The sequence below is a fragment of the Perna viridis genome, chromosome 3 (genome assembly GCF_037379345.1).
Source record: "Perna viridis isolate PV_CMFRI_1.1 ecotype Kerala chromosome 3, ASM3737934v1, whole genome shotgun sequence".
In the NCBI taxonomy this organism is placed as follows: domain Eukaryota; kingdom Metazoa; phylum Mollusca; class Bivalvia; order Mytilida; family Mytilidae; genus Perna; species Perna viridis.
This window is the reverse complement of record NC_142447.1, coordinates 46,759,121-46,781,070: the sequence shown is the minus strand read 5'-3', so window position 1 is coordinate 46,781,070 and position 21,950 is coordinate 46,759,121. Positions and strand designations below refer to the sequence as shown.

Sequence of the window (21,950 nt, the reverse complement as noted above, 5' to 3'; positions counted from 1 at the left end):
CACCATGGAATGCACAGTTCATCTTACATAAGCATCCGGTATCTAACAAAGAAAACAAGAATAATCTTCTCACCAAGGCTAGCCTGCTCTTTTTGTTTTTCCGTTTGCATTTTCTTTTAGGCGCCAAATTCAGCTTGTTTTGAAGTGTCGTTGATTCTCTGGAATATAAATACTTAAATTGCTGATAGATATTGCAAGTCCTCGTAGCGCAGGGGATAGCGCGCTGGACTTCTAATCCAGAGGTCGCGGGTTCGAATCCCGCCGAGGATGGTACTTTATTTTTAAGAGTTTAAGTCCTGCCGAATGATTGTAACGTACAACGATTTTTAGTGAGGCGTACATCTGTCCCACAGTTGTTGATAGTAGCACTGTGCACACAGAAAAGTAAGGCACTTGAAACTAGTGTTATATTCATTTTGTAACTTAGCATGTATGTTTGATTTCTAAAATTCCTACAACCAAAGGAAAGCATTTCGAATTAGCATGTGTGCACATGGTAGCGTGATGCAATATAATATAACTGCGATTATTTTTAATCACAATAACAGTTACTGCACAACATTCAAAAACAAGATCATGATAATTAAAGTCTCCATACAAACTTTGCTATGCAATTTTCGTAAAAAAATAAAGACAAAAGTATCTGTGGAGAATCCGGGTATCGATCCCGGTACCTCTCGCATGCTAAGCGAGCGCTCTACCATGTGAGCTAATTCCCCGTCCAATAGTCGGGTCTAGATAAACGGCATATGTATCTCCGACCAAGTAATATCTAGGTAAATGGTCTAAAACCATTTTCACCAGTAATTTTCACCCATTTTTTTTGCGTACAAAATAACCTCAGAAGTAGTGTTATCAGAGAATTTTCGACTATTGACCAATAAACGTAGCTCACATGGTATGCTACACCATGGAATGCACAGTTCATCTTACATAAGCATCCGGTATCTAACAAAGAAAACAAGAATAATCTTCTCACCAAGGCTAGCCTGCTCTTTTTGTTTTTCCGTTTGCATTTTCTTTTAGGCGCCAAATTCAGCTTGTTTTGAAGTGTCGTTGATTCTCTGGAATATAAATACTTAAATTGCTGATAGATATTGCAAGTCCTCGTAGCGCAGGGGATAGCGCGCTGGACTTCTAATCCAGAAGTCGCGGGTTCGAATCCCGCCGAGGATGGTACTTTATTTTTAAGAGTTTAAGTCCTGCCGAATGATTGTAACGTACAACGATTTTTAGTGAGGCGTACATCTGTCCCACAGTTGTTGATAGTAGCACTGTGCACACAGAAAAGTAAGGCACTTGAAACTAGTGTTATATTCATTTTGTAACTTAGCATGTATGTTTGATTTCTAAAATTCCTACAACCAAAGGAAAGCATTTCGAATTAGCATGTGTGCACATGGTAGCGTGATGCAATATAATATAACTGCGATTATTTTTAATCACAATAACAGTTACTGCACAACATTCAAAAACAAGATCATGATAATTAAAGTCTCCATACAAACTTTGCTATGCAATTTTCGTAAAAAAATAAAGACAAAAGTATCTGTGGAGAATCCGGGTATCGATCCCGGTACCTCTCGCATGCTAAGCGAGCGCTCTACCATGTGAGCTAATTCCCCGTCCAATAGTCGGGTCTAGATAAACGGCATATGTATCTCCGACCAAGTAATATCTAGGTAAATGGTCTAAAACCATTTTCACCAGTAATTTTCACCCATTTTTTTTGCGTACAAAATAACCTCAGAAGTAGTGTTATCAGAGAATTTTCGACTATTGACCAATAAACGTAGCTCACATGGTATGCTACACCATGGAATGCACAGTTCATCTTACATAAGCATCCGGTATCTAACAAAGAAAACAAGAATAATCTTCTCACCAAGGCTAGCCTGCTCTTTTTGTTTTTCCGTTTGCATTTTCTTTTAGGCGCCAAATTCAGCTTGTTTTGAAGTGTCGTTGATTCTCTGGAATATAAATACTTAAATTGCTGATAGATATTGCAAGTCCTCGTAGCGCAGGGGATAGCGCGCTGGACTTCTAATCCAGAGGTCGCGGGTTCGAATCCCGCCGAGGATGGTACTTTATTTTTAAGAGTTTAAGTCCTGCCGAATGATTGTAACGTACAACGATTTTTAGTGAGGCGTACATCTGTCCCACAGTTGTTGATAGTAGCACTGTGCACACAGAAAAGTAAGGCACTTGAAACTAGTGTTATATTCATTTTGTAACTTAGCATGTATGTTTGATTTCTAAAATTCCTACAACCAAAGGAAAGCATTTCGAATTAGCATGTGTGCACATGGTAGCGTGATGCAATATAATATAACTGCGATTATTTTTAATCACAATAACAGTTACTGCACAACATTCAAAAACAAGATCATGATAATTAAAGTCTCCATACAAACTTTGCTATGCAATTTTCGTAAAAAAATAAAGACAAAAGTATCTGTGGAGAATCCGGGTATCGATCCCGGTACCTCTCGCATGCTAAGCGAGCGCTCTACCATGTGAGCTAATTCCCCGTCCAATAGTCGGGTCTAGATAAACGGCATATGTATCTCCGACCAAGTAATATCTAGGTAAATGGTCTAAAACCATTTTCACCAGTAATTTTCACCCATTTTTTTTGCGTACAAAATAACCTCAGAAGTAGTGTTATCAGAGAATTTTCGACTATTGACCAATAAACGTAGCTCACATGGTATGCTACACCATGGAATGCACAGTTCATCTTACATAAGCATCCGGTATCTAACAAAGAAAACAAGAATAATCTTCTCACCAAGGCTAGCCTGCTCTTTTTGTTTTTCCGTTTGCATTTTCTTTTAGGCGCCAAATTCAGCTTGTTTTGAAGTGTCGTTGATTCTCTGGAATATAAATACTTAAATTGCTGATAGATATTGCAAGTCCTCGTAGCGCAGGGGATAGCGCGCTGGACTTCTAATCCAGAAGTCGCGGGTTCGAATCCCGCCGAGGATGGTACTTTATTTTTAAGAGTTTAAGTCCTGCCGAATGATTGTAACGTACAACGATTTTTAGTGAGGCGTACATCTGTCCCACAGTTGTTGATAGTAGCACTGTGCACACAGAAAAGTAAGGCACTTGAAACTAGTGTTATATTCATTTTGTAACTTAGCATGTATGTTTGATTTCTAAAATTCCTACAACCAAAGGAAAGCATTTCGAATTAGCATGTGTGCACATGGTAGCGTGATGCAATATAATATAACTGCGATTATTTTTAATCACAATAACAGTTACTGCACAACATTCAAAAACAAGATCATGATAATTAAAGTCTCCATACAAACTTTGCTATGCAATTTTCGTAAAAAAATAAAGACAAAAGTATCTGTGGAGAATCCGGGTATCGATCCCGGTACCTCTCGCATGCTAAGCGAGCGCTCTACCATGTGAGCTAATTCCCCGTCCAATAGTCGGGTCTAGATAAACGGCATATGTATCTCCGACCAAGTAATATCTAGGTAAATGGTCTAAAACCATTTTCACCAGTAATTTTCACCCATTTTTTTTGCGTACAAAATAACCTCAGAAGTAGTGTTATCAGAGAATTTTCGACTATTGACCAATAAACGTAGCTCACATGGTATGCTACACCATGGAATGCACAGTTCATCTTACATAAGCATCCGGTATCTAACAAAGAAAACAAGAATAATCTTCTCACCAAGGCTAGCCTGCTCTTTTTGTTTTTCCGTTTGCATTTTCTTTTAGGCGCCAAATTCAGCTTGTTTTGAAGTGTCGTTGATTCTCTGGAATATAAATACTTAAATTGCTGATAGATATTGCAAGTCCTCGTAGCGCAGGGGATAGCGCGCTGGACTTCTAATCCAGAGGTCGCGGGTTCGAATCCCGCCGAGGATGGTACTTTATTTTTAAGAGTTTAAGTCCTGCCGAATGATTGTAACGTACAACGATTTTTAGTGAGGCGTACATCTGTCCCACAGTTGTTGATAGTAGCACTGTGCACACAGAAAAGTAAGGCACTTGAAACTAGTGTTATATTCATTTTGTAACTTAGCATGTATGTTTGATTTCTAAAATTCCTACAACCAAAGGAAAGCATTTCGAATTAGCATGTGTGCACATGGTAGCGTGATGCAATATAATATAACTGCGATTATTTTTAATCACAATAACAGTTACTGCACAACATTCAAAAACAAGATCATGATAATTAAAGTCTCCATACAAACTTTGCTATGCAATTTTCGTAAAAAAATAAAGACAAAAGTATCTGTGGAGAATCCGGGTATCGATCCCGGTACCTCTCGCATGCTAAGCGAGCGCTCTACCATGTGAGCTAATTCCCCGTCCAATAGTCGGGTCTAGATAAACGGCATATGTATCTCCGACCAAGTAATATCTAGGTAAATGGTCTAAAACCATTTTCACCAGTAATTTTCACCCATTTTTTTTGCGTACAAAATAACCTCAGAAGTAGTGTTATCAGAGAATTTTCGACTATTGACCGATAAACGTAGCTCACATGGTATGCTACACCATGGAATGCACAGTTCATCTTACATAAGCATCCGGTATCTAACAAAGAAAACAAGAATAATCTTCTCACCAAGGCTAGCCTGCTCTTTTTGTTTTTCCGTTTGCATTTTCTTTTAGGCGCCAAATTCAGCTTGTTTTGAAGTGTCGTTGATTCTCTGGAATATAAATACTTAAATTGCTGATAGATATTGCAAGTCCTCGTAGCGCAGGGGATAGCGCGCTGGACTTCTAATCCAGAGGTCGCGGGTTCGAATCCCGCCGAGGATGGTACTTTATTTTTAAGAGTTTAAGTCCTGCCGAATGATTGTAACGTACAACGATTTTTAGTGAGGCGTACATCTGTCCCACAGTTGTTGATAGTAGCACTGTGCACACAGAAAAGTAAGGCACTTGAAACTAGTGTTATATTCATTTTGTAACTTAGCATGTATGTTTGATTTCTAAAATTCCTACAACCAAAGGAAAGCATTTCGAATTAGCATGTGTGCACATGGTAGCGTGATGCAATATAATATAACTGCGATTATTTTTAATCACAATAACAGTTACTGCACAACATTCAAAAACAAGATCATGATAATTAAAGTCTCCATACAAACTTTGCTATGCAATTTTCGTAAAAAAATAAAGACAAAAGTATCTGTGGAGAATCCGGGTATCGATCCCGGTACCTCTCGCATGCTAAGCGAGCGCTCTACCATGTGAGCTAATTCCCCGTCCAATAGTCGGGTCTAGATAAACGGCATATGTATCTCCGACCAAGTAATATCTAGGTAAATGGTCTAAAACCATTTTCACCAGTAATTTTCACCCATTTTTTTTGCGTACAAAATAACCTCAGAAGTAGTGTTATCAGAGAATTTTCGACTATTGACCAATAAACGTAGCTCACATGGTATGCTACACCATGGAATGCACAGTTCATCTTACATAAGCATCCGGTATCTAACAAAGAAAACAAGAATAATCTTCTCACCAAGGCTAGCCTGCTCTTTTTGTTTTTCCGTTTGCATTTTCTTTTAGGCGCCAAATTCAGCTTGTTTTGAAGTGTCGTTGATTCTCTGGAATATAAATACTTAAATTGCTGATAGATATTGCAAGTCCTCGTAGCGCAGGGGATAGCGCGCTGGACTTCTAATCCAGAGGTCGCGGGTTCGAATCCCGCCGAGGATGGTACTTTATTTTTAAGAGTTTAAGTCCTGCCGAATGATTGTAACGTACAACGATTTTTAGTGAGGCGTACATCTGTCCCACAGTTGTTGATAGTAGCACTGTGCACACAGAAAAGTAAGGCACTTGAAACTAGTGTTATATTCATTTTGTAACTTAGCATGTATGTTTGATTTCTAAAATTCCTACAACCAAAGGAAAGCATTTCGAATTAGCATGTGTGCACATGGTAGCGTGATGCAATATAATATAACTGCGATTATTTTTAATCACAATAACAGTTACTGCACAACATTCAAAAACAAGATCATGATAATTAAAGTCTCCATACAAACTTTGCTATGCAATTTTCGTAAAAAAATAAAGACAAAAGTATCTGTGGAGAATCCGGGTATCGATCCCGGTACCTCTCGCATGCTAAGCGAGCGCTCTACCATGTGAGCTAATTCCCCGTCCAATAGTCGGGTCTAGATAAACGGCATATGTATCTCCGACCAAGTAATATCTAGGTAAATGGTCTAAAACCATTTTCACCAGTAATTTTCACCCATTTTTTTTGCGTACAAAATAACCTCAGAAGTAGTGTTATCAGAGAATTTTCGACTATTGACCAATAAACGTAGCTCACATGGTATGCTACACCATGGAATGCACAGTTCATCTTACATAAGCATCCGGTATCTAACAAAGAAAACAAGAATAATCTTCTCACCAAGGCTAGCCTGCTCTTTTTGTTTTTCCGTTTGCATTTTCTTTTAGGCGCCAAATTCAGCTTGTTTTGAAGTGTCGTTGATTCTCTGGAATATAAATACTTAAATTGCTGATAGATATTGCAAGTCCTCGTAGCGCAGGGGATAGCGCGCTGGACTTCTAATCCAGAGGTCGCGGGTTCGAATCCCGCCGAGGATGGTACTTTATTTTTAAGAGTTTAAGTCCTGCCGAATGATTGTAACGTACAACGATTTTTAGTGAGGCGTACATCTGTCCCACAGTTGTTGATAGTAGCACTGTGCACACAGAAAAGTAAGGCACTTGAAACTAGTGTTATATTCATTTTGTAACTTAGCATGTATGTTTGATTTCTAAAATTCCTACAACCAAAGGAAAGCATTTCGAATTAGCATGTGTGCACATGGTAGCGTGATGCAATATAATATAACTGCGATTATTTTTAATCACAATAACAGTTACTGCACAACATTCAAAAACAAGATCATGATAATTAAAGTCTCCATACAAACTTTGCTATGCAATTTTCGTAAAAAAATAAAGACAAAAGTATCTGTGGAGAATCCGGGTATCGATCCCGGTACCTCTCGCATGCTAAGCGAGCGCTCTACCATGTGAGCTAATTCCCCGTCCAATAGTCGGGTCTAGATAAACGGCATATGTATCTCCGACCAAGTAATATCTAGGTAAATGGTCTAAAAACATTTTCACCAGTAATTTTCACCCATTTTTTTTGCGTACAAAATAACCTCAGAAGTAGTGTTATCAGAGAATTTCCGACTATTGACCAATAAACGTAGCTCACATGGTATGCTACACCATGGAATGCACAGTTCATCTTACATAAGCATCCGGTATCTAACAAAGAAAACAAGAATAATCTTCTCACCAAGGCTAGCCTGCTCTTTTTGTTTTTCCGTTTGCATTTTCTTTTAGGCGCCAAATTCAGCTTGTTTTGAAGTGTCGTTGATTCTCTGGAATATAAATACTTAAATTGCTGATAGATATTGCAAGTCCTCGTAGCGCAGGGGATAGCGCGCTGGACTTCTAATCCAGAGGTCGCGGGTTCGAATCCCGCCGAGGATGGTACTTTATTTTTAAGAGTTTAAGTCCTGCCGAATGATTGTAACGTACAACGATTTTTAGTGAGGCGTACATCTGTCCCACAGTTGTTGATAGTAGCACTGTGCACACAGAAAAGTAAGGCACTTGAAACTAGTGTTATATTCATTTTGTAACTTAGCATGTATGTTTGATTTCTAAAATTCCTACAACCAAAGGAAAGCATTTCGAATTAGCATGTGTGCACATGGTAGCGTGATGCAATATAATATAACTGCGATTATTTTTAATCACAATAACAGTTACTGCACAACATTCAAAAACAAGATCATGATAATTAAAGTCTCCATACAAACTTTGCTATGCAATTTTCGTAAAAAAATAAAGACAAAAGTATCTGTGGAGAATCCGGGTATCGATCCCGGTACCTCTCGCATGCTAAGCGAGCGCTCTACCATGTGAGCTAATTCCCCGTCCAATAGTCGGGTCTAGATAAACGGCATATGTATCTCCGACCAAGTAATATCTAGGTAAATGGTCTAAAAACATTTTCACCAGTAATTTTCACCCATTTTTTTTGCGTACAAAATAACCTCAGAAGTAGTGTTATCAGAGAATTTCCGACTATTGACCAATAAACGTAGCTCACATGGTATGCTACACCATGGAATGCACAGTTCATCTTACATAAGCATCCGGTATCTAACAAAGAAAACAAGAATAATCTTCTCACCAAGGCTAGCCTGCTCTTTTTGTTTTTCCGTTTGCATTTTCTTTTAGGCGCCAAATTCAGCTTGTTTTGAAGTGTCGTTGATTCTCTGGAATATAAATACTTAAATTGCTGATAGATATTGCAAGTCCTCGTAGCGCAGGGGATAGCGCGCTGGACTTCTAATCCAGAGGTCGCGGGTTCGAATCCCGCCGAGGATGGTACTTTATTTTTAAGAGTTTAAGTCCTGCCGAATGATTGTAACGTACAACGATTTTTAGTGAGGCGTACATCTGTCCCACAGTTGTTGATAGTAGCACTGTGCACACAGAAAAGTAAGGCACTTGAAACTAGTGTTATATTCATTTTGTAACTTAGCATGTATGTTTGATTTCTAAAATTCCTACAACCAAAGGAAAGCATTTCGAATTAGCATGTGTGCACATGGTAGCGTGATGCAATATAATATAACTGCGATTATTTTTAATCACAATAACAGTTACTACACAACATTCAAAAACAAGATCATGATAATTAAAGTCTCCATACAAACTTTGCTATGCAATTTTCGTAAAAAAATAAAGACAAAAGTATCTGTGGAGAATCCGGGTATCGATCCCGGTACCTCTCGCATGCTAAGCGAGCGCTCTACCATGTGAGCTAATTCCCCGTCCAATAGTCGGGTCTAGATAAACGGCATATGTATCTCCGACCAAGTAATATCTAGGTAAATGGTCTAAAAACATTTTCACCAGTAATTTTCACCCATTTTTTTTGCGTACAAAATAACCTCAGAAGTAGTGTTATCAGAGAATTTCCGACTATTGACCAATAAACGTAGCTCACATGGTATGCTACACCATGGAATGCACAGTTCATCTTACATAAGCATCCGGTATCTAACAAAGAAAACAAGAATAATCTTCTCACCAAGGCTAGCCTGCTCTTTTTGTTTTTCCGTTTGCATTTTCTTTTAGGCGCCAAATTCAGCTTGTTTTGAAGTGTCGTTGATTCTCTGGAATATAAATACTTAAATTGCTGATAGATATTGCAAGTCCTCGTAGCGCAGGGGATAGCGCGCTGGACTTCTAATCCAGAGGTCGCGGGTTCGAATCCCGCCGAGGATGGTACTTTATTTTTAAGAGTTTAAGTCCTGCCGAATGATTGTAACGTACAACGATTTTTAGTGAGGCGTACATCTGTCCCACAGTTGTTGATAGTAGCACTGTGCACACAGAAAAGTAAGGCACTTGAAACTAGTGTTATATTCATTTTGTAACTTAGCATGTATGTTTGATTTCTAAAATTCCTACAACCAAAGGAAAGCATTTCGAATTAGCATGTGTGCACATGGTAGCGTGATGCAATATAATATAACTGCGATTATTTTTAATCACAATAACAGTTACTACACAACATTCAAAAACAAGATCATGATAATTAAAGTCTCCATACAAACTTTGCTATGCAATTTTCGTAAAAAAATAAAGACAAAAGTATCTGTGGAGAATCCGGGTATCGATCCCGGTACCTCTCGCATGCTAAGCGAGCGCTCTACCATGTGAGCTAATTCCCCGTCCAATAGTCGGGTCTAGATAAACGGCATATGTATCTCCGACCAAGTAATATCTAGGTAAATGGTCTAAAAACATTTTCACCAGTAATTTTCACCCATTTTTTTTGCGTACAAAATAACCTCAGAAGTAGTGTTATCAGAGAATTTCCGACTATTGACCAATAAACGTAGCTCACATGGTATGCTACACCATGGAATGCACAGTTCATCTTACATAAGCATCCGGTATCTAACAAAGAAAACAAGAATAATCTTCTCACCAAGGCTAGCCTGCTCTTTTTGTTTTTCCGTTTGCATTTTCTTTTAGGCGCCAAATTCAGCTTGTTTTGAAGTGTCGTTGATTCTCTGGAATATAAATACTTAAATTGCTGATAGATATTGCAAGTCCTCGTAGCGCAGGGGATAGCGCGCTGGACTTCTAATCCAGAGGTCGCGGGTTCGAATCCCGCCGAGGATGGTACTTTATTTTTAAGAGTTTAAGTCCTGCCGAATGATTGTAACGTACAACGATTTTTAGTGAGGCGTACATCTGTCCCACAGTTGTTGATAGTAGCACTGTGCACACAGAAAAGTAAGGCACTTGAAACTAGTGTTATATTCATTTTGTAACTTAGCATGTATGTTTGATTTCTAAAATTCCTACAACCAAAGGAAAGCATTTCGAATTAGCATGTGTGCACATGGTAGCGTGATGCAATATAATATAACTGCGATTATTTTTAATCACAATAACAGTTACTACACAACATTCAAAAACAAGATCATGATAATTAAAGTCTCCATACAAACTTTGCTATGCAATTTTCGTAAAAAAATAAAGACAAAAGTATCTGTGGAGAATCCGGGTATCGATCCCGGTACCTCTCGCATGCTAAGCGAGCGCTCTACCATGTGAGCTAATTCCCCGTCCAATAGTCGGGTCTAGATAAACGGCATATGTATCTCCGACCAAGTAATATCTAGGTAAATGGTCTAAAAACATTTTCACCAGTAATTTTCACCCATTTTTTTTGCGTACAAAATAACCTCAGAAGTAGTGTTATCAGAGAATTTCCGACTATTGACCAATAAACGTAGCTCACATGGTATGCTACACCATGGAATGCACAGTTCATCTTACATAAGCATCCGGTATCTAACAAAGAAAACAAGAATAATCTTCTCACCAAGGCTAGCCTGCTCTTTTTGTTTTTCCGTTTGCATTTTCTTTTAGGCGCCAAATTCAGCTTGTTTTGAAGTGTCGTTGATTCTCTGGAATATAAATACTTAAATTGCTGATAGATATTGCAAGTCCTCGTAGCGCAGGGGATAGCGCGCTGGACTTCTAATCCAGAGGTCGCGGGTTCGAATCCCGCCGAGGATGGTACTTTATTTTTAAGAGTTTAAGTCCTGCCGAATGATTGTAACGTACAACGATTTTTAGTGAGGCGTACATCTGTCCCACAGTTGTTGATAGTAGCACTGTGCACACAGAAAAGTAAGGCACTTGAAACTAGTGTTATATTCATTTTGTAACTTAGCATGTATGTTTGATTTCTAAAATTCCTACAACCAAAGGAAAGCATTTCGAATTAGCATGTGTGCACATGGTAGCGTGATGCAATATAATATAACTGCGATTATTTTTAATCACAATAACAGTTACTACACAACATTCAAAAACAAGATCATGATAATTAAAGTCTCCATACAAACTTTGCTATGCAATTTTCGTAAAAAAATAAAGACAAAAGTATCTGTGGAGAATCCGGGTATCGATCCCGGTACCTCTCGCATGCTAAGCGAGCGCTCTACCATGTGAGCTAATTCCCCGTCCAATAGTCGGGTCTAGATAAACGGCATATGTATCTCCGACCAAGTAATATCTAGGTAAATGGTCTAAAAACATTTTCACCAGTAATTTTCACCCATTTTTTTTGCGTACAAAATAACCTCAGAAGTAGTGTTATCAGAGAATTTCCGACTATTGACCAATAAACGTAGCTCACATGGTATGCTACACCATGGAATGCACAGTTCATCTTACATAAGCATCCGGTATCTAACAAAGAAAACAAGAATAATCTTCTCACCAAGGCTAGCCTGCTCTTTTTGTTTTTCCGTTTGCATTTTCTTTTAGGCGCCAAATTCAGCTTGTTTTGAAGTGTCGTTGATTCTCTGGAATATAAATACTTAAATTGCTGATAGATATTGCAAGTCCTCGTAGCGCAGGGGATAGCGCGCTGGACTTCTAATCCAGAGGTCGCGGGTTCGAATCCCGCCGAGGATGGTACTTTATTTTTAAGAGTTTAAGTCCTGCCGAATGATTGTAACGTACAACGATTTTTAGTGAGGCGTACATCTGTCCCACAGTTGTTGATAGTAGCACTGTGCACACAGAAAAGTAAGGCACTTGAAACTAGTGTTATATTCATTTTGTAACTTAGCATGTATGTTTGATTTCTAAAATTCCTACAACCAAAGGAAAGCATTTCGAATTAGCATGTGTGCACATGGTAGCGTGATGCAATATAATATAACTGCGATTATTTTTAATCACAATAACAGTTACTACACAACATTCAAAAACAAGATCATGATAATTAAAGTCTCCATACAAACTTTGCTATGCAATTTTCGTAAAAAAATAAAGACAAAAGTATCTGTGGAGAATCCGGGTATCGATCCCGGTACCTCTCGCATGCTAAGCGAGCGCTCTACCATGTGAGCTAATTCCCCGTCCAATAGTCGGGTCTAGATAAACGGCATATGTATCTCCGACCAAGTAATATCTAGGTAAATGGTCTAAAAACATTTTCACCAGTAATTTTCACCCATTTTTTTTGCGTACAAAATGACCTCAGAAGTAGTGTTATCAGAGAATTTTCGACTATTGACCAATAAACGTAGCTCACATGGTATGCTACACCATGGAATGCACAGTTCATCTTACATAAGCATCCGGTATCTAACAAAGAAAACAAGAATAATCTTCTCACCAAGGCTAGCCTGCTCTTTTTGTTTTTCCGTTTGCATTTTCTTTTAGGCGCCAAATTCAGCTTGTTTTGAAGTGTCGTTGATTCTCTGGAATATAAATACTTAAATTGCTGATAGATATTGCAAGTCCTCGTAGCGCAGGGGATAGCGCGCTGGACTTCTAATCCAGAGGTCGCGGGTTCGAATCCCGCCGAGGATGGTACTTTATTTTTAAGAGTTTAAGTCCTGCCGAATGATTGTAACGTACAACGATTTTTAGTGAGGCGTACATCTGTCCCACAGTTGTTGATAGTAGCACTGTGCACACAGAAAAGTAAGGCACTTGAAACTAGTGTTATATTCATTTTGTAACTTAGCATGTATGTTTGATTTCTAAAATTCCTACAACCAAAGGAAAGCATTTCGAATTAGCATGTGTGCACATGGTAGCGTGATGCAATATAATATAACTGCGATTATTTTTAATCACAATAACAGTTACTACACAACATTCAAAAACAAGATCATGATAATTAAAGTCTCCATACAAACTTTGCTATGCAATTTTCGTAAAAAAATAAAGACAAAAGTATCTGTGGAGAATCCGGGTATCGATCCCGGTACCTCTCGCATGCTAAGCGAGCGCTCTACCATGTGAGCTAATTCCCCGTCCAATAGTCGGGTCTAGATAAACGGCATATGTATCTCCGACCAAGTAATATCTAGGTAAATGGTCTAAAAACATTTTCACCAGTAATTTTCACCCATTTTTTTTGCGTACAAAATGACCTCAGAAGTAGTGTTATCAGAGAATTTTCGACTATTGACCAATAAACGTAGCTCACATGGTATGCTACACCATGGAATGCACAGTTCATCTTACATAAGCATCCGGTATCTAACAAAGAAAACAAGAATAATCTTCTCACCAAGGCTAGCCTGCTCTTTTTGTTTTTCCGTTTGCATTTTCTTTTAGGCGCCAAATTCAGCTTGTTTTGAAGTGTCGTTGATTCTCTGGAATATAAATACTTAAATTGCTGATAGATATTGCAAGTCCTCGTAGCGCAGGGGATAGCGCGCTGGACTTCTAATCCAGAGGTCGCGGGTTCGAATCCCGCCGAGGATGGTACTTTATTTTTAAGAGTTTAAGTCCTGCCGAATGATTGTAACGTACAACGATTTTTAGTGAGGCGTACATCTGTCCCACAGTTGTTGATAGTAGCACTGTGCACACAGAAAAGTAAGGCACTTGAAACTAGTGTTATATTCATTTTGTAACTTAGCATGTATGTTTGATTTCTAAAATTCCTACAACCAAAGGAAAGCATTTCGAATTAGCATGTGTGCACATGGTAGCGTGATGCAATATAATATAACTGCGATTATTTTTAATCACAATAACAGTTACTACACAACATTCAAAAACAAGATCATGATAATTAAAGTCTCCATACAAACTTTGCTATGCAATTTTCGTAAAAAAATAAAGACAAAAGTATCTGTGGAGAATCCGGGTATCGATCCCGGTACCTCTCGCATGCTAAGCGAGCGCTCTACCATGTGAGCTAATTCCCCGTCCAATAGTCGGGTCTAGATAAACGGCATATGTATCTCCGACCAAGTAATATCTAGGTAAATGGTCTAAAAACATTTTCACCAGTAATTTTCACCCATTTTTTTTGCGTACAAAATAACCTCAGAAGTAGTGTTATCAGAGAATTTCCGACTATTGACCAATAAACGTAGCTCACATGGTATGCTACACCATGGAATGCACAGTTCATCTTACATAAGCATCCGGTATCTAACAAAGAAAACAAGAATAATCTTCTCACCAAGGCTAGCCTGCTCTTTTTGTTTTTCCGTTTGCATTTTCTTTTAGGCGCCAAATTCAGCTTGTTTTGAAGTGTCGTTGATTCTCTGGAATATAAATACTTAAATTGCTGATAGATATTGCAAGTCCTCGTAGCGCAGGGGATAGCGCGCTGGACTTCTAATCCAGAGGTCGCGGGTTCGAATCCCGCCGAGGATGGTACTTTATTTTTAAGAGTTTAAGTCCTGCCGAATGATTGTAACGTACAACGATTTTTAGTGAGGCGTACATCTGTCCCACAGTTGTTGATAGTAGCACTGTGCACACAGAAAAGTAAGGCACTTGAAACTAGTGTTATATTCATTTTGTAACTTAGCATGTATGTTTGATTTCTAAAATTCCTACAACCAAAGGAAAGCATTTCGAATTAGCATGTGTGCACATGGTAGCGTGATGCAATATAATATAACTGCGATTATTTTTAATCACAATAACAGTTACTACACAACATTCAAAAACAAGATCATGATAATTAAAGTCTCCATACAAACTTTGCTATGCAATTTTCGTAAAAAAATAAAGACAAAAGTATCTGTGGAGAATCCGGGTATCGATCCCGGTACCTCTCGCATGCTAAGCGAGCGCTCTACCATGTGAGCTAATTCCCCGTCCAATAGTCGGGTCTAGATAAACGGCATATGTATCTCCGACCAAGTAATATCTAGGTAAATGGTCTAAAAACATTTTCACCAGTAATTTTCACCCATTTTTTTTGCGTACAAAATAACCTCAGAAGTAGTGTTATCAGAGAATTTCCGACTATTGACCAATAAACGTAGCTCACATGGTATGCTACACCATGGAATGCACAGTTCATCTTACATAAGCATCCGGTATCTAACAAAGAAAACAAGAATAATCTTCTCACCAAGGCTAGCCTGCTCTTTTTGTTTTTCCGTTTGCATTTTCTTTTAGGCGCCAAATTCAGCTTGTTTTGAAGTGTCGTTGATTCTCTGGAATATAAATACTTAAATTGCTGATTGATATTGCAAGTCCTCGTAGCGCAGGGGATAGCGCGCTGGACTTCTAATCCAGAGGTCGCGGGTTCGAATCCCGCCGAGGATGGTACTTTATTTTTAAGAGTTTAAGTCCTGCCGAATGATTGTAACGTACAACGATTTTTAGTGAGGCGTACATCTGTCCCACAGTTGTTGATAGTATCACTGTGCACACAGAAAAGTAAGGCACTTGAAACTAGTGTTATATTCATTTTGTAACTTAGCATGTATGTTTGATTTCTAAAATTCCTACAACCAAAGGAAAGCATTTCGAATTAGCATGTGTGCACATGGTAGCGTGATGCAATATAATATAACTGCGATTATTTTTAATCACAATAACAGTTACTACACAACATTCAAAAACAAGATCATGATAATTAAAGTCTCCATACAAACTTTGCTATGCAATTTTCGTAAAAAAATAAAGACAAAAGTATCTGTGGAGAATCCGGGTATCGATCCCGGTACCTCTCGCATGCTAAGCGAGCGCTCTTTTTTTTATTTTGATAAAATTTTATTCAAATAAATACATTCATAAAAGAATTATTGGGCTAGTCTCCCATTAATTCATATTATCACAGTGTTGGTTAGAATTGTAACAATTATTAACAACAGATCTCAATTAAAACTCAATATGTACTTCATCATTACTTATCCTTAATACAGGATTTTTGTTTAAATAATACTTTTCAAATAAATACATGCACTTCTTCTGTTTATAATACAAGTATGCCTAACTCACATGTTTTTGCAGAACATTTTTAAAATATGGCACTATGTCTATCAAATGATCATCCTTCATAGAGATATTTCTCCTCTTTACTACACAGAATCTTCTAGCACATAAAACTGTATTTACAAAGTATAAGTTTATATTTTTATCCTTCTTGACTAGACCAAAGTAACATATATAATTGAAATCTAGAGTATTGACAAAGCTAGTAGAACTATTACACATAATGTTATGTAGGAAATCTTTAAAAAAGTCATTGAACTGAGTCAAACATCTACACACAATGATCAAGTGCTCCAAGTCTCCATGCACATCTTTGCAAACTGGACAAATAGAATCAACAGTAATTTGGCATTTCATCAGTCTCTCCTTAGTGAAGAAAACTCTATGGAAAATTTTGAATGATGACTCAATCCAATCACTTTGTAAAAATGAAAAGTTCAAAACTTTTTGTACTTTTTGAACATCAAAATCTGGAATATTTCACACCAGTATTTTATAGAATTAGGTTCTCTTGTTAATGTCTTTAACAGTATATCATAAAATGATCTTGTTGTATTAGGTAAAGCATACTTTCTACCATTAACGCTGTAAATTATATTTAAAATAGTTGCTTTACAAGTGTTTGCATTTTCTTCAACTAAAACTACATAATCTTGTGGAATACATTGCTTAATACATTTCACTACTTTAATAATTTTATCAACGGAAACATCAGGGAACTTTTGAGATACAATATCTTGAATATAAGTGTCCTTCATAAAACCTTTCTTGCATTCATAAGCTAAGTCCTTAATCTTGACAATACCTGCTTCTATAAATGTTCTCATATATAACATACTATCACCATTCACAATCATTGGATTACAGAAGAGGGGAATATCAAAAACGTTAGTCACATTAATTTCTATTTCCATACAATGACGTATCTTCCCCCATGCATACAACATACATTTATAAAAATCAGGCAAACATCCTAATTGTCTATGAGTAAAATCGCAATGCAATATTTCAACACCAAGATTCATTCCTTGTACTTTAGAAAAGAAATAAAGACATGTAACTTTCCAAACAGCATTATAATCCATATCTAATAGCCTACTTAAAAACTTTAGCCTAAATGCATACATTTTATGAAAAATGTCAGGAAAATTTAAACCACCATCTAACACCTTATTAGTTATTACATCATATGCAACTAGAGATGGTTTATCATTCCACAAAAAATCAATACATATCTTCTTAATTTCTAAATAATGTTTTTCTGGTATATTAACAACCATAAGAGTATACCAAAGTTTACTCATCAATAAAGTATTTATTACAGTTACTCTACCATGTATTGATAAGTGTCTCATTTTCCAAAAATTCAATAGCTTCAAAATAGATTGTACTTTGCAATCCCAATTCAAACTATCACAAAGAGATTTATCCTTACCAATCCATATGCCTAAAAGCTGTAAAACCCCATCACACTCTCTAATACTCCAAGCATCTAATTCATGTTTTGAAATAGTTCCAGTTCCCAATGCCAAAATTTCCGATTTATCCTTATTTAATTTTGCCCCAGATGCTTGTTCATACAAATGTAAAACTCTAAAGGCTTCATCTACTGAATTTTTGTCAGACAAAATTAAAGTAGTGTCATCAGCATGTGAAAAAATCTTTTCTTCAACGTTTGTATTAGGAATATTCAAACCTCTAATACTACTATTCTTTTTAATCATTGTACTCAATGGTTCAGCTACTAATACATATAATAAAGCTGATATAGGACAACCTTGCTTTACAGAGTTCTTTAATTGAAAGTATTTGGACAGGAACCCATTACACTTGACAGTGCTGAAAATGTCAGTATAAAATATTTTTATCCAAGAAATAAATTTCTCCCCAAATCCAAATTTCTGCAAGACAGAAAATAAATATTCATGTCCAACCCTGTCAAATGCTTTTTCCTGATCAAGTTTCAACAAGTAACATTCTAAATCATCCATTTCAACCAAATCAATAATATCTCTAACACTTGCAGTAGTGTCAGAAATGTCTTTACCTATAATACAGCAACTTTGAGTAGGTGATATAATTTTTGGTAATACAAACTTAAACCTGTTAGCCATTACTCTTGCTAGTATTTTATAATCCACATTTAATAAAGTTATAGGTCTGAAATTTTTAAGTTCAGATTTGTCACCTCTATTCTTATATATCAAATTAATCATGCCATATCTCATAGACCTAGATAAAACTTTATTTTCTTCAATACTATCATAAATATATTTCAATACAGGTTTCAATTCATTTAAAAAATAAAGATAGAATTCAACAGTCAATCCATCAGAGCCAGGCGTTTTGCCTTTTTTCATTCCTTTCAATGATTGTTCAATCTCATCAATACATATATCATCATCACATTTAGTAATATCAATATCATCAACTTTAACATCAACACAATCTAACATGTCATTGATTGCATCATTGTCAGTATTTACACATGAAAACAATTTTTTATAAAAATTATGCACAACATCTAATAATTCCACAGTACTACTAACAGCATTACCATCACAATTTCTCAAAGTACTTATCAAATTCTTATTTTGTTTATATTTTTCCAGACTTAAGAAATAAGCAGTATTCTTGTCACTTTCTAAGGCATGTTGACATTTAGACCTTAATATAGCACCATTACATCTATGTTTTTCTATAGCTTCAAGTTCATCTTTTAATTCTAAATATTTTACATAATCAATTTCTATACCACATGCAGACTTCACTGACAATTCTTGTAACTTATTTTGCAATTTAAAATATTCTTTGCTTCTCTCTTTCTGATTTTCTTTGCCATAGATTTGACTTATTCTCTTAATACTAAATTTCAAATTATCCCACCAAATGAGAGGGTTTGAATAATAAAAATCTGAACATATTTCATCTTCTAATAACTTTCTGATTCTTGTTACATATTCTTCATTATCTAATAAGGAATAGTTAAAAATCCAGATACCTGGTCCTCTTTCAACCTCTGTAAAATCTAATTTCATGCTAACAATACAGTGATCACTAAAACAAGTATCTCTATAAAAAATATTTTTAATACAGGGCTTAACATTACTAGAAACTAAAAAATAGTCAATTCTACTTTGTGTCAAAAAACCTTGTACAACTTGTTTTCGTGAAAACATTTTGACACCTGCATTTCTGTCTCTCCAGACATCAAACAAACAATTATCGTGCATCATAGTATTAAGATATTTCACAGACCTATCTGCATAAAAAGCAGTTTTCCCACTTTTATCTAAAGGAGACAGTGCAGTATTAAAATCGCCTGCTACTATAACATATCCGTCTCCTTTAATTTTACTTTTACAATCTTCAAAAAATTCACATGTTTCACTTACACTATTAGGAACATACAAATTAAAAATATCTACAATTTTATCATTGATTTTACCTTGAATATGAATAAATCTACCAGGTACACATTCACAAACTTTAAATACATTTTTAAGGTTTTTACTGACAAGAATTGCAACACCCTGTCTATTACAGTTACTATTACTTGCAAAAATATCACCATTCCATAATGTCTTATCATTCTTTATATCTTCAAAAATAATATTATTCCAAAATGTTTCCTGTAAGCATACAATATCATACTTTCTTTCATTACATAATGAAAAAATACAATCCTTTTTACTTTGGTTACATAGACCATTACAATTAAAACTTATGAAGTTATAAGTAGCCATCACAAAAATAATTCTAATAATATACAACATTAAACACTCCATTATTAACTATTCAAATGTTTTTGTAAATTTGACAACCTTGCTGCTTTAATATTAGGCTTGATATTAAGCATACTTCTCCTTTTAATACCCAAGTAATTTCTCTTCTTCCCTACAACAGTGAAAGTATCTCCACTTTCCTCTTGGTCTTCACTGACCACGGGAAAAGTGTCCATAGTAATCTCATCCAGAGAATCACATGAACTTCTGACTTCCCCCTGGCTACTGTCATTTTGTTCAAGGGGGGAGACAGCACTTTCAACACTAAAACCATCAGACATTTTATCAATTCTATTTTCACCAGACAATTCAACATTTGATTTAGTAAGCAAAACTGGATCAATATTACAATTATTCAAACAAATATTGTTTAATTCTTTATCTGTACCTTTCTTGACTTTATCATCTCTGACACATTCCGCACTGTCATCACCAACACCATCATCCATCTCAAAACACTCCTCCTCATCAATGTAAATACCATCTCCATTCCAATCACCGTCACCCTCATCATCAGTGCAAAGGCTAGCACCACCTTTAGCACTTTCACCAAAACCCACTTCATCTACATCCTCAGTGTAATGACTAGCATCGCCATTTACACTCACGATTCCATCTTCCATACTATCTCCTACATCTGTACCTTCACGAGAATCAACATTCTCCTGCACACTTGTACAAACCTCCTTCTCCTTACAATTTTTATCCATATATCCAACTTTCACATCTGTGGTTTTCATAGCCTCCTCATCTGCTTCTTTTATCAACTCCCGACATGACATTTCCTGCAAATTCTCAGAAGAAAATTGTGGAAAATGATTCACAATTTGCAATTCTTCTCTGGCTTTGCAATTACAATAGTCTTTCTTTCGAAAACAAAACGCACACTTGTTTTTTAAACATTTTCTACTAATGTGCCCCTGCTGACCACATTCAAAACATTTAAATTCTGGACAGTCTTTGTATATATGTTCTGAGCTAAAGCACCCAGAGCACACCTTGACTTGTTGGTTATGAATAACCCGGTAGTAAGCCGTCTCCTTTTCATTAACTGAAAACTTCATTGAATACGGTATTGAAGCCATGTTCGGCGGAAGTTTAACTTTGAAAATACGAGTTCCGTCAAAGACATTATTCTTTGACTTCATCCTATGCTTCTTTATCGGAGAAACAATCTCCACTCCAATCTTGGAAAATCTATCAATAATTTCTCGATCTGAGACATACATACTTAAATTTAGAATTGAAACGTACTTAAAACTTGCCTCTAATTCATTAACAGCGCACTTTTTACCATTTAAAGATAGTTCACCAATAACGGATTCCATCATTTTTCTCTCTCTTAGTACCACCTCATAACCAACTCCATTTTTCGGTACGCATGCAACGACACTTCCAACACCACATTTCGTCTCAATTTCATCAATAATCATTTCAGCCTCCACGGCACCAAAACCATCTACGGGGCACCCAACTAAAACGGTTTTCTCCTTTGAGAACTGTTCATTTGAAAAATTCATGTTTTTTCGGGAACTTTCTCCCCCACTATTATTAAAGTTTGCCATCAGTCTTTAGTCAAACCACTGAATACAAATCGAACACACCTTCCCTCCCCCTTTTCCCTGTAACGAAAACACAGGAAAAGGGGCTATTCAACAAATATTATGCGATAATATATGTCACATTCAATCAAATAATACACATTAAACTTCAGGAAATGTTTACAGTTACAAATATGGCGAAGAACTCACCAAAATCAGAATAATTTCCGGACAACACTTTGTTTACATGTTAAACATGGTACATCCAAAAACCCACCGC

General features: G+C 36.5%; 35 non-coding genes across 35 annotated transcripts; 18 read left to right on the top strand and 17 right to left on the bottom strand.

The window, feature by feature from the left end:
* Positions 1–197: 197 nt before the first annotated feature.
* Trnar-ucu (transfer RNA arginine (anticodon UCU)) lies at positions 198–270 on the top strand. The gene has a single exon. It is a non-coding gene; the product is annotated as a tRNA-Arg (tRNA).
* A 376-nt stretch (positions 271–646) lies between these two features.
* Trnaa-agc (transfer RNA alanine (anticodon AGC)) lies at positions 647–719 on the bottom strand. The gene has a single exon. It is a non-coding gene; the product is annotated as a tRNA-Ala (tRNA).
* Positions 720–1,103: 384 nt separating this feature from the next.
* Positions 1,104–1,176, top strand: Trnar-ucu (transfer RNA arginine (anticodon UCU)). The gene has a single exon. It is a non-coding gene; the product is annotated as a tRNA-Arg (tRNA).
* Positions 1,177–1,552: 376 nt separating this feature from the next.
* Trnaa-agc (transfer RNA alanine (anticodon AGC)) lies at positions 1,553–1,625 on the bottom strand. Its single transcript has one exon. It is a non-coding gene; the product is annotated as a tRNA-Ala (tRNA).
* Positions 1,626–2,009: 384 nt separating this feature from the next.
* On the top strand, positions 2,010–2,082 carry Trnar-ucu (transfer RNA arginine (anticodon UCU)). Its single transcript has one exon. It is a non-coding gene; the product is annotated as a tRNA-Arg (tRNA).
* Positions 2,083–2,458: 376 nt separating this feature from the next.
* Positions 2,459–2,531, bottom strand: Trnaa-agc (transfer RNA alanine (anticodon AGC)). The gene has a single exon. It is a non-coding gene; the product is annotated as a tRNA-Ala (tRNA).
* A 384-nt stretch (positions 2,532–2,915) lies between these two features.
* Trnar-ucu (transfer RNA arginine (anticodon UCU)) lies at positions 2,916–2,988 on the top strand. Its single transcript has one exon. It is a non-coding gene; the product is annotated as a tRNA-Arg (tRNA).
* A 376-nt stretch (positions 2,989–3,364) lies between these two features.
* On the bottom strand, positions 3,365–3,437 carry Trnaa-agc (transfer RNA alanine (anticodon AGC)). Its single transcript has one exon. It is a non-coding gene; the product is annotated as a tRNA-Ala (tRNA).
* Positions 3,438–3,821: 384 nt separating this feature from the next.
* Positions 3,822–3,894, top strand: Trnar-ucu (transfer RNA arginine (anticodon UCU)). Its single transcript has one exon. It is a non-coding gene; the product is annotated as a tRNA-Arg (tRNA).
* Positions 3,895–4,270: 376 nt separating this feature from the next.
* Positions 4,271–4,343, bottom strand: Trnaa-agc (transfer RNA alanine (anticodon AGC)). The gene has a single exon. It is a non-coding gene; the product is annotated as a tRNA-Ala (tRNA).
* Positions 4,344–4,727: 384 nt separating this feature from the next.
* On the top strand, positions 4,728–4,800 carry Trnar-ucu (transfer RNA arginine (anticodon UCU)). The gene has a single exon. It is a non-coding gene; the product is annotated as a tRNA-Arg (tRNA).
* Positions 4,801–5,176: 376 nt separating this feature from the next.
* Positions 5,177–5,249, bottom strand: Trnaa-agc (transfer RNA alanine (anticodon AGC)). The gene has a single exon. It is a non-coding gene; the product is annotated as a tRNA-Ala (tRNA).
* A 384-nt stretch (positions 5,250–5,633) lies between these two features.
* Trnar-ucu (transfer RNA arginine (anticodon UCU)) lies at positions 5,634–5,706 on the top strand. Its single transcript has one exon. It is a non-coding gene; the product is annotated as a tRNA-Arg (tRNA).
* A 376-nt stretch (positions 5,707–6,082) lies between these two features.
* On the bottom strand, positions 6,083–6,155 carry Trnaa-agc (transfer RNA alanine (anticodon AGC)). Its single transcript has one exon. It is a non-coding gene; the product is annotated as a tRNA-Ala (tRNA).
* A 384-nt stretch (positions 6,156–6,539) lies between these two features.
* Positions 6,540–6,612, top strand: Trnar-ucu (transfer RNA arginine (anticodon UCU)). Its single transcript has one exon. It is a non-coding gene; the product is annotated as a tRNA-Arg (tRNA).
* Positions 6,613–6,988: 376 nt separating this feature from the next.
* On the bottom strand, positions 6,989–7,061 carry Trnaa-agc (transfer RNA alanine (anticodon AGC)). The gene has a single exon. It is a non-coding gene; the product is annotated as a tRNA-Ala (tRNA).
* Positions 7,062–7,445: 384 nt separating this feature from the next.
* Positions 7,446–7,518, top strand: Trnar-ucu (transfer RNA arginine (anticodon UCU)). The gene has a single exon. It is a non-coding gene; the product is annotated as a tRNA-Arg (tRNA).
* A 376-nt stretch (positions 7,519–7,894) lies between these two features.
* Positions 7,895–7,967, bottom strand: Trnaa-agc (transfer RNA alanine (anticodon AGC)). The gene has a single exon. It is a non-coding gene; the product is annotated as a tRNA-Ala (tRNA).
* A 384-nt stretch (positions 7,968–8,351) lies between these two features.
* Trnar-ucu (transfer RNA arginine (anticodon UCU)) lies at positions 8,352–8,424 on the top strand. Its single transcript has one exon. It is a non-coding gene; the product is annotated as a tRNA-Arg (tRNA).
* A 376-nt stretch (positions 8,425–8,800) lies between these two features.
* On the bottom strand, positions 8,801–8,873 carry Trnaa-agc (transfer RNA alanine (anticodon AGC)). The gene has a single exon. It is a non-coding gene; the product is annotated as a tRNA-Ala (tRNA).
* A 384-nt stretch (positions 8,874–9,257) lies between these two features.
* Trnar-ucu (transfer RNA arginine (anticodon UCU)) lies at positions 9,258–9,330 on the top strand. Its single transcript has one exon. It is a non-coding gene; the product is annotated as a tRNA-Arg (tRNA).
* A 376-nt stretch (positions 9,331–9,706) lies between these two features.
* On the bottom strand, positions 9,707–9,779 carry Trnaa-agc (transfer RNA alanine (anticodon AGC)). The gene has a single exon. It is a non-coding gene; the product is annotated as a tRNA-Ala (tRNA).
* A 384-nt stretch (positions 9,780–10,163) lies between these two features.
* On the top strand, positions 10,164–10,236 carry Trnar-ucu (transfer RNA arginine (anticodon UCU)). Its single transcript has one exon. It is a non-coding gene; the product is annotated as a tRNA-Arg (tRNA).
* Positions 10,237–10,612: 376 nt separating this feature from the next.
* Trnaa-agc (transfer RNA alanine (anticodon AGC)) lies at positions 10,613–10,685 on the bottom strand. Its single transcript has one exon. It is a non-coding gene; the product is annotated as a tRNA-Ala (tRNA).
* A 384-nt stretch (positions 10,686–11,069) lies between these two features.
* Trnar-ucu (transfer RNA arginine (anticodon UCU)) lies at positions 11,070–11,142 on the top strand. The gene has a single exon. It is a non-coding gene; the product is annotated as a tRNA-Arg (tRNA).
* A 376-nt stretch (positions 11,143–11,518) lies between these two features.
* Trnaa-agc (transfer RNA alanine (anticodon AGC)) lies at positions 11,519–11,591 on the bottom strand. The gene has a single exon. It is a non-coding gene; the product is annotated as a tRNA-Ala (tRNA).
* A 384-nt stretch (positions 11,592–11,975) lies between these two features.
* On the top strand, positions 11,976–12,048 carry Trnar-ucu (transfer RNA arginine (anticodon UCU)). The gene has a single exon. It is a non-coding gene; the product is annotated as a tRNA-Arg (tRNA).
* A 376-nt stretch (positions 12,049–12,424) lies between these two features.
* Trnaa-agc (transfer RNA alanine (anticodon AGC)) lies at positions 12,425–12,497 on the bottom strand. The gene has a single exon. It is a non-coding gene; the product is annotated as a tRNA-Ala (tRNA).
* A 384-nt stretch (positions 12,498–12,881) lies between these two features.
* On the top strand, positions 12,882–12,954 carry Trnar-ucu (transfer RNA arginine (anticodon UCU)). The gene has a single exon. It is a non-coding gene; the product is annotated as a tRNA-Arg (tRNA).
* Positions 12,955–13,330: 376 nt separating this feature from the next.
* Positions 13,331–13,403, bottom strand: Trnaa-agc (transfer RNA alanine (anticodon AGC)). Its single transcript has one exon. It is a non-coding gene; the product is annotated as a tRNA-Ala (tRNA).
* A 384-nt stretch (positions 13,404–13,787) lies between these two features.
* Positions 13,788–13,860, top strand: Trnar-ucu (transfer RNA arginine (anticodon UCU)). The gene has a single exon. It is a non-coding gene; the product is annotated as a tRNA-Arg (tRNA).
* Positions 13,861–14,236: 376 nt separating this feature from the next.
* Positions 14,237–14,309, bottom strand: Trnaa-agc (transfer RNA alanine (anticodon AGC)). The gene has a single exon. It is a non-coding gene; the product is annotated as a tRNA-Ala (tRNA).
* A 384-nt stretch (positions 14,310–14,693) lies between these two features.
* Trnar-ucu (transfer RNA arginine (anticodon UCU)) lies at positions 14,694–14,766 on the top strand. Its single transcript has one exon. It is a non-coding gene; the product is annotated as a tRNA-Arg (tRNA).
* A 376-nt stretch (positions 14,767–15,142) lies between these two features.
* Positions 15,143–15,215, bottom strand: Trnaa-agc (transfer RNA alanine (anticodon AGC)). The gene has a single exon. It is a non-coding gene; the product is annotated as a tRNA-Ala (tRNA).
* A 384-nt stretch (positions 15,216–15,599) lies between these two features.
* Trnar-ucu (transfer RNA arginine (anticodon UCU)) lies at positions 15,600–15,672 on the top strand. Its single transcript has one exon. It is a non-coding gene; the product is annotated as a tRNA-Arg (tRNA).
* The last annotated feature ends 6,278 nt before the right edge of the window (positions 15,673–21,950 follow it).